The 9,028-nt window shown below is 44.6% G+C and overlaps 1 protein-coding gene across 3 annotated transcripts in view; it reads left to right on the top strand.

The window, feature by feature from the left end:
- PANK1 (pantothenate kinase 1) overlaps nucleotides 1-9,028 on the top strand; it is a 104,666-nt gene that overhangs the window by 39,563 nt on the left and 56,075 nt on the right. The window contains exon 1 of one of the 3 annotated variants that reach the window (XM_010838529.1): nucleotides 7,740-8,615. The exons of the other annotated variants lie outside the window; for them this stretch is intronic. The gene's annotated coding sequence lies outside the window, so the exon portion shown is untranslated. Of the gene's footprint in view, nucleotides 1-7,739; nucleotides 8,616-9,028 lie in introns of those variants that run through there. 3 annotated transcript variants of the gene reach the window in all.

The following is a 9,028-nucleotide window of genomic DNA, read 5'->3' as shown; positions in this document are numbered from 1 at the left end:
ACTTCATTATCAAGATTCTCAATTGAGGTTATTGCAGGTAAATAGATGGGCTCACTCAGCTCCATTTCAGCTCCCTGTAACATGCCGTATACAATACAAAAAAGATCTTAATGACCCAGATAACCATAATGGTGTGATCACTCCCCTAGAGCCAGACATCCTGGAATGCGAAGTCCCAAGTGGGCCTTAGGAAGCATCACTACAAACAAAGCTACTGCCAGTGATGGAATTCCAATTGAGCTATTTCAAATCCTAAAAGATGATGTTGTGAAAGTGCTACACTCAATATGCCAGCAAATTTGGAAAACTCAGCAGTGGCCACAGGACTGGAAAAGGTCAATTCTCATTCTAATCCCAAAGAAAGGCAATGCCAAAGAATGTCCAAGCTACCACACAATTGCACTCATCTCATACACTAGCAAAATAATGCTCAAAATTCTCCAAGCTAGGCTTCAACAGTACATGAATTGAGAACTTCCAGATGTTCAAGCCGGATTTAGAAAAGGCAAAGGAACCAGAGATCAATTTCCAGTATCCATTGGATCCTAGAAAAAACAAGAGAATTGCAAAAAAACATCTACTCCTGCTTCACTGACTACGCCAAAGCCTCTGACTGTGTAGATCACAACAAACTGCAGAAAATTCTTAAAGAGATGGGAATACTAGACCACCTTACCTGTCTCCTGAGAAATCTGCATGCAGGTCAAGAATCAACAGTTAGAACCAGACATAGAACAACAGATTGGTTCCAAATTGGGAAAGGAGTACATCAAGGCTGTGTACTGTCACCCTGCTTATTTAACTTATATACAGAGTACATCATGCGAAATGCCAGGTTAGATGAAGCACAAGCTGGAATCAAGATTGCTGGGAGAAATATCGGTAACCTCAGATATGCAGATTACACTACCCTTATGGCAGAAAACAAAGAGGAACTAAAGAGCCTCTTGATGAAAGGGAAAGAGGAAAGTGAAAAACCTGGCTTAAAACTCAGCATTCAGAAAACTAAGATCATGGTATCTGATCCCATCACTTCATGGCAAATAAATGGGGAAACAATGGAAACAGTGACATACTTTATTTTCTTGGGCTCCAAAATCACTGTGAACAGTGACTGCAGCCATGAAATTAAAAGACACTTGCTCCTTAGAAGAAAAGCTATGACCAACCTAGACAGCATATTAAAAAGCAGAGATATTACTTTGCTGTCAAAGGTCCATCTAGTCAAAGCTATAGTTTTTCCAATAGTCATGTATGGATGTGAGAGTTGAACTATAAAGAAAACTGAGGACCAAAGAATTGATGCTTTTGAACTGTGGTGTTGGAGAAGACCCTTGAGAGTCCCTTGGACTGCAAGGAGATCAAACCAGTCCATCCTAAAGGAGATCAGTCCTGAATATTCATTGGAAGGACAGATGCTGAAGCTGAAACTCCAGTACTTTGGCCACCTGATGAGAAGAGCTGAGTCATTGGGAAGCCCCTGATGCTGAGAAAGATAGTAGGCAGAAGGAAAAGGGGACGACAGAGGATGAGATGGTTGGATGGTATCGCCGACTCAATGGACATGAGTTTGAGTAAGCTCCAGGAGTTGGTGATGGACAGGGAAGCCTGGTGTGCTGCAGTTCATGGGGTCACAAAAAGTCAGCCATGACTGAGCAACTGAACTGAACTAAACATGCCGTATCAGTTGCTACACATGAGAAAATTGAAGATGTCGGTTTCCCAGGCCCTGCTAGTGCCCGGGTCCTGTACACCGCTTAGTTCTGCCAAGCAGATGCAGCTGGACAGCATGTGCAAGTCCAGATGGAGGAGGAGGCCCGACTTCTGCCGTTTTGTCTGGTGGGCAGTGGCATGGCAGCAGGGGTCCTGGTGTCTTGTCCTGGACACCATGGATTTGGACAGACAGAATATAGGGCATGAATTCTGGACGTTTCCATTCAGCCTGAGACAGCCCTGGACCCAAGGGTGCAATGACTCCCTGGTTTCTTGGTTTACTATTGTACCAGAAGTAGCAGCTCCCTTGCAGCAGTTCCCTTAGGAAGGTGATCCTGTGGTGGGATTCACTGCTGGGAGCTCAGCCTAGAGGCTGTTCCTTTAGCCTTTCAGAGATTTTTATTCACCCAGTTCCCTGTACTAATTCATTTTATGTAGGAATGAGTTAAAGCAGCTTTTATTATTTGTAGCTGATGAAACTTCAGGATTCAGAGGGGACTTCACTCAGAAAACAGGAAAACTATAAGACAAATTTGAATGTCCTGAATGCTGGGACCTAATCAAAGCCTCTTCCTTCCACTACTGTCATTCTCAAAGGAAAATGCATACCCCTTATTCATCAGCATCCCCCCAAATATTAGAACTTTGGTGATGAAGAGATGAATATATATATGTATATATGTTCATATGTATATATACACACACATACACATATGGATATAGATACAGAAGTGGGCTTCCCAGGCAGCATAGTGGTAAGAGTCCACCTGTCAACGTAGGAGACGCAAGAGACCAGGTTCCATTCCTGAGTCAGAAGATCCCCTAAGAGTAGGAAATGGCAATCTGCTCCAGTATTCTTGCCTGGAAAATTCCATGGACGGAGGAGGGAGCCTGGTGGGCTACAGTCCATGGGGTCCCAAAGAGTCAAACACACACACACATAGATATAGATCAGATCAGATCAGTCGCTCAGTCGTGTCCGACTCTTTGCGACCCCAAGAATCACAGCACGCCAGGCCTCCCTGTCCATCACCAACTCCCAGAGTTCACTGAGACTCAGTCCATCGAGTCAGTGATGCCATCCAGCCCTCTCATCCAGATACTCATTTTCTTCCCTCTTCCATGTGCTGGAATGCTCTTCTAAACCTCTCTTCACAGTGCTTCACACCTCAGTCTCTCAGCCCTCAGAAACCGGTATCAGTGTGGCTTCCTCAACTACCTCATGTAAACTGGTTCCTTTCTCCCAATGATTCTCTTTCACGTCATTTCGTTTAATTTTTATGTTACGTAACACAGACTGTATTTATTGTTTATTTTCTGACTTTCCTTGTCCCCCTCCCCAAAGGAATGTGTGCTCCGGAATGGGAGGGACTTCTCTGCCTTGCTCATCACTGTAACTGGAACAATGGTTTGCACATCGTTTTAAAATATTTGTTGAATAGATATACAAAATAGAAAAATGGCAATAGCTGGCACATTTTTTAAAAGGGAGGGAAAAAAGCCCTTTTGGAAACAAAAGTCTAAGACACTGGACAGCAAAAACATTTCAGTGAGAAGTAAAGGGACTCAGTAGTTTAAAAGGCAGTGTTGTGTGGGCAGTGGATACTATGTCAGGTGTCTGCAACCGTGGTGTAAAATCTGCAGGTGACAGCAGGTACACCATCTTTTGGGAGGGCGGCATGGTGGTTGAGTTACAAAACGTGAGGTTCTAGGGCCATCCAGACCTGACTCAAATGTCTGTTAGATTTTCTGCTGTGTGACCTTGGACCCATTAGCCTCTCTAAGCTCTAGTTTGCTCATACAAAATATGAGCTAATAATAGTATCCAAATCCAACTCACATGACTACCTTGCTAATTAAAAAAGATGACACTTCCAGTGTGCTTAGTACAGTGTATGGCATGTAAGAACTCAATAAATGTTAGATAATAAGCCTACTGACAATTTGCTAAAGCCAGATACATTCCTAAACTTATGCCCAGTATTTGGGGTCACTCTGATTATAGCTTATCAAATTCCTAGGTAGTCACACTCCCATCTCCCTTCACCATTGGTAATGGTGACCTATAAATCATCATTGGTAGGTGCTCAAAAAATATTAGTGAGTAACAGGAAGTTAGTTCATGTGGGGTGTGTTTCATTCCTGTACACACAGTTATTACTGTAGTGGCAACTGCTGATGTTTTGTTTTTCCACTTCTATTGACCAAAAAAAGAAAAAACAACAACAACCAAAAAAACCCAACAACAAAAACTAAAATATTCCATCAAGCCATATAGAAAAAATAGTAAAAAGAACGGGATTGGCCTAAACCCTCTCCAGTGGTTCATTTTGGTGAATAATCTTCCTGACATTCGATTTGCCCTATTGAGAGGAACAGGGTCAATTCATCTTTTCAATCAGCAAGTGTTTACGAAGTGCCCACATGTTTATGACGTAAGAGAGCCTAAGAATACCTCCTGCACTTCGACCTCCACCTTAGTTAGCTTCTATTCAGCATCCAGAATTCAGCAAATGTCATTTCATCTACTGAAGTTTAAGACGAGTCCAGGTCACCCTGGTATGTGCCCTCATGGCACTGGGAGTCTTTCCATTTTTGCATTTCTCGGAGTGATGGTTACGCTTTTGCTGTTGTGATTACGTGCTTAAGGCCTGTCCATTCTGTAATCTGGATAAGGATGGGAACTTTGTTTTTGCGTAAGACTATATCCTTGGTACTTAGTATGGTACCTGCTGTGTAGCAGTTGCTCAATTCTGAAGAAAGGAGAAGAGGGAGGCTCTGATGAAGTGGTCCTCAGAATCTCTCCATAACACTGTTATTCACAGGGCAGTTTTGTTGGTTTTGGGTGGTCTTTGACTCCCTGAAGCAGAGCTACGCCCTAGGGCCCTGAAGAAAGCACTGTCATCGAAGTGAAAAGCGCGGTCATCGAAAATAGCACAGTCCTTGAAAATAGCCTCCTGAGGTGCCTCACGCGAATCTCTAAGAAAGGCCCCGACACCAATAGCAAAAGAGGAAAAAATGAAAGAAAGACGTCATCGTGGGTGGATAGTATTCTGACAGTTAAAATTCTAGTAATTCTTTTTAAACTATGTCTTGAAGAGTATCCTTTCCCAAGCTCATACTGTGTCATCAGTGTGGTTATTAAGTGGTAAAAAGCTTGGGCACATTGGATTTTATTTCCATTTTAGCAAGGAACTAGAATTTCTACAGTGATCATGTATAATGATGGCATGGTGGACAGGTTTTAATCTGTGTCTTCCAAAAAAAGTAAATTAAAAGTCTAATTAATAGTAGTTAAAAACTAGTGCTGACCTCCCTCTTTTTATGGGGGGAGGGGAAGAGAGAGGGAGGAAAGAAGGCAAGTGGGGAGTGTTGAGTTAGACTGAAACAGACAGATATTGATATGGCTTACCTATCAGTGTAAGTACAAGAATGTCATGATCATATCTACATTTTTAAAGGATCACCCTTCTTAAATATAAATCCCAGAGAGAATATAAGTAGAAGGTCTTGCTTCTTTTTTGCATATTTTGTCTTACATGCTGAAACCACCAGATTCCCAGTTGCCCAGACTGGAAACATAAAAATTATCCTGGCCTTACCTCTTCCTCGTTGTGCAGTTGGTTACTAAGTCCTATGAATTCTTTAAACAGTTTTTGAGTCCCCTTAGTGATCTCATTCTGAATGGTATGTCCTTCACTTGGTCCCATCTCACTTCTTTCCTGGTTGTTTCCAGTAGTCGTCTATCTGGTCCCTCCAACTAGGGACCTCCTCCCCTATTTTGTTCTCCAGACTGATGCCAGAGATCCTTCCAGAATGCGAATCTAGGAGTTTTTCCATAATCTAAAACTCTTCAGTGGTTTCTAATGGCTTTCAGGAAAAAAGTCTGAATTGATTCCTATGGTGCAGAAAGCCATCTGAGATTTGGACCCCATCTCACGTTTTTGGCCATCACTCACCTCCTCCCTCGGTAGGTTGCCTTTCGGCCTTGTTGATCTCCTGGCAGGTTCCCAAGCGTGCCAGATGGTTTCAAAACGCCTGCAGGGCCTCCACTCCCTCAGTTCTGAATGGATTTCCTTCAGCGTTCCATGATGAAATTCCATGATTGGTCAAACTTCAGTTTAAGGGTCATTTCCTCCCTGAAGCGTATTTTAACACCCATCTCAGCCCCATCTTCCTCTTCTCTTCCCTGTTCCATCATTGCTCACTCTCTGGAGTCCTTTGGAGTTCCCTTCCATAGTATAGGTGACACACTTTGTTTCATTCACTGCAAAATTCACTGTGAAGACAAGTGGGCCGTAGGAAGCGAGCTCTACCCTTAGGATATGTATATATTTCTGTATGTATGTTATTTTCAACAAGAAGTTTAAAAGGAAAAAGTCCCTAGGTTATTCTTATGTACCCACATGATGGAGAATCATTGACTTATCTGTCTCTGTCTCTCTCTGTCTATGAATTGTAAGCCCTTAGAGGGCAATGAAGCCATTTGTTTTGACTTCGTACTTACTCCCAGCATTTATTTCACTGCCTACAACATAGTGCACTCATAATAAATGACTGGTAAATAAATGAATGAACAGAGGGAGAGAGTGCCTTGTGAGTTCTTCCTCCTTCTCTCTCTTCCAAACATTATTTGTTCCATTCCCCTGCTGGAGCACATCATAGTTCATACCTCAAAATGACACCTCTGAACCACAACCTCCCCACACCCCCCTGACTCCCACACACCCCATAAACCTGCGATGTGCCACCTGGCTTCCTCTCTATCACATGCAGGGTATAACCGATTCAAGGCACCCAGAGCAAAGAAGAGAGAAAGGAAGCAGGCAGAGGATGTTCTGTCCCCAGCACCAGTGCTCCTGCCCTACCTGGGTCTGAGCCACCTGGCTCAGGCCTTCCTCACCATGCCTGGGAATCATGCTGGAGAGGATATGTCCTTGGATACACTGCATTGCTAACTCTCTGCATTTCTGCTCTAAAGTGCTTCCTAAACTACTGAGCTTAAATTATGTCAGAATTTGAAAGCTTTATATTTGAATATTTAGGAGTGACAATCCAGGCGTTTTGTTTTTAGCAAATTTACAGTAGAAAGTGAGAGACACGCTGGGGAAATACCACCCAAGTCATTTATTCAGTCGCAAATAATTCCCAAGAGCTTCCTAAGGATAGTTATGAAAGAGAGTCATCTGCCTTAATGGAGATTACAGTGTAGTTGGGGGAGACGCACAATCAAATATTGAGCTTTTTTATAGCACTTATGATGGGCTGGACACTTTACATATATATTCATTTTATCACTGTAACAACTCAGTCACGTCCTATTATACCCCCATTGTGGTGTTACAAACTGATAGTCATGAAGGTCAAGCGTAGGAGGAGGGAGCTCTAATCTTGTTCCAAGGGTCAGGGAAGGCTACTTTAAGAGGTTGAAGTAGAGATCTGAAGACTGAGTTGGAATCTGGTAAACACATCTGGGAACACGCAAGGGAACACAGCAGATGAAAAGGGATGTTCGTGTGTTGGAGGAACTGAAAGGCTGCTCTATAGAGGGAGAATCAGGAGCTCAAGGTGAGGCAGGGGCCAGGTCATCTAGGTTTTTCCTTCATATTTTCAAATAATATGATAATGTCAGGGAAACAAAAATAGGAGAATTAAGACTTATTCTTTAATGTGCGTGCGAGCTCAATCGAGTCCAGCTCTGTGCAACCCTGTGGACTCTAGCCCGCCAGGTTCCTCTGTCCATGGGATTCTCCAGGCAAGAATACTGGAGTGGATTGCCATGCCCTCCTCAGGGGATCTTCCCCGCCCAGGGATTGAACCCAAGCCTCCTGTGTTTCCTCCATTGGATTCTTTGTCATTTAACCACCTGGTTTATTCTTTGCTTTGTTCTTAATAACCTCAGCCATCCGTCTGTGGCTCAGTTTCCATATCTAAAAAAAAGGAGTCAAGGGACCTGTGCACTCAAGTGGTCATGGGTCCTAAAGCTGATTCCAGGTTAGACTGCTGGAAGGAATTCCCATCCAGGTACAGGCCCCTGGCTGCTGCTGAGTGTTCTGAGGCCTCTGACTCCTCTGTAGATTAAATAAGTGCAGATGATGGAGAACATCACACACAGTAAGTTACACAATAAACATGACTGTGAGTATGGTTTATTCCCCTTGTTGGAAATGAAGGGCGATCTGCTAATAATAACAGTAATAAGGATAACCAACTCTTTGGGGCATTTACTATGCACCAGGACTGTAGCAGATTTCTCAAGACAGTTTCTAGAGTCAAGAGCTGAGGCCTCAAGGGATTGCACAACTTTGGGAAGGTCCTCAGCACCCAAATTTGTCCTGCCTACTGAGCATGCCCAGTCCTGTTTCATGAAACCAGGTGTGTTAACTTGAGCAATGAGTTTCTCAGGGTTTGTTGGGTGCCTGAGTTGGAGTTTGAATCCAGCTCTGACTCCAGGGTTGTGGTGCTGTCTCCCCTGTGATGCTGCCTGCCCCTCTGAAAACACAGGCAACTCCTTACTCTATAAATAGGGTGACATTGTCTCTTCAGCGTCCTTTCTGGGTGAGGAAAGTGCTTTTTATAGCTTGGGACTGCTTCTGTTTACTTGGTCTCTTCCAGCACCGGTTAATCCCGCCTACATCTATGTCCTTCACTGTCCTTACACTGTATTCCTAGGTTCCTCCCTGTAAAAGACAACTCCATGAGGCCACATGGTGTCTGTGAGTGCCAGTAAAGAAATTACACTCCCCTCCCTCTCCAAATCCGCCTACCTGTCTATAAATAATCGTTCTCCTTCTTCCCCTCGTGCCTGTGAGTAGTTTGGTCACTTAACTAAACCCAGAGAAACACATATACGCTCACAAAGCTTTCAGGGAGGAGGGGACAACGTGAATGACCTTGCAAAGGTATCTAGCTCGGTGCGGACAGGATTAGCAAACCCAAACCTCTACATATATTTATTGCCTCCCCCCTCCCCCCGCCCGCATTCCTCCCGAAGCTGCTCGTTCCTCTCACGCCGGCCTCGCCCAGTCCCTTCTCGGCTTGCTCCGCCATACAAAGCCCAACCCGCCCATCTCTTCTTTGCGAAGCCGGAGAACTTCAGTCCCCATGTTGAAGCTCGGCGGTGGCGGGCAGGACTGGGCATGCTCAGTAGCGGGGACAGGTCTGGGAGGCGAGGAAGCCTCGTTTGAAGTCGCGCGACTGGGGCAGCGGGGGAAGGCGGGCTCTGGGGGCCCCGGCTGGGGGTGCGCGGGGATCCCCAATTCCGCGCCGGGAGCGGGCATGCTCCAGGCGGGCGCCGGGGGGCCGGCACTCGAGG

Source organism: Bison bison, unplaced genomic scaffold (genome assembly GCF_000754665.1).
Source record: "Bison bison bison isolate TAMUID 2011002044 unplaced genomic scaffold, Bison_UMD1.0 scf7180017864097, whole genome shotgun sequence".
Classification (NCBI taxonomy): domain Eukaryota; kingdom Metazoa; phylum Chordata; class Mammalia; order Artiodactyla; family Bovidae; genus Bison; species Bison bison.
This window is presented reverse-complemented; position numbering and strand designations above follow the sequence as displayed.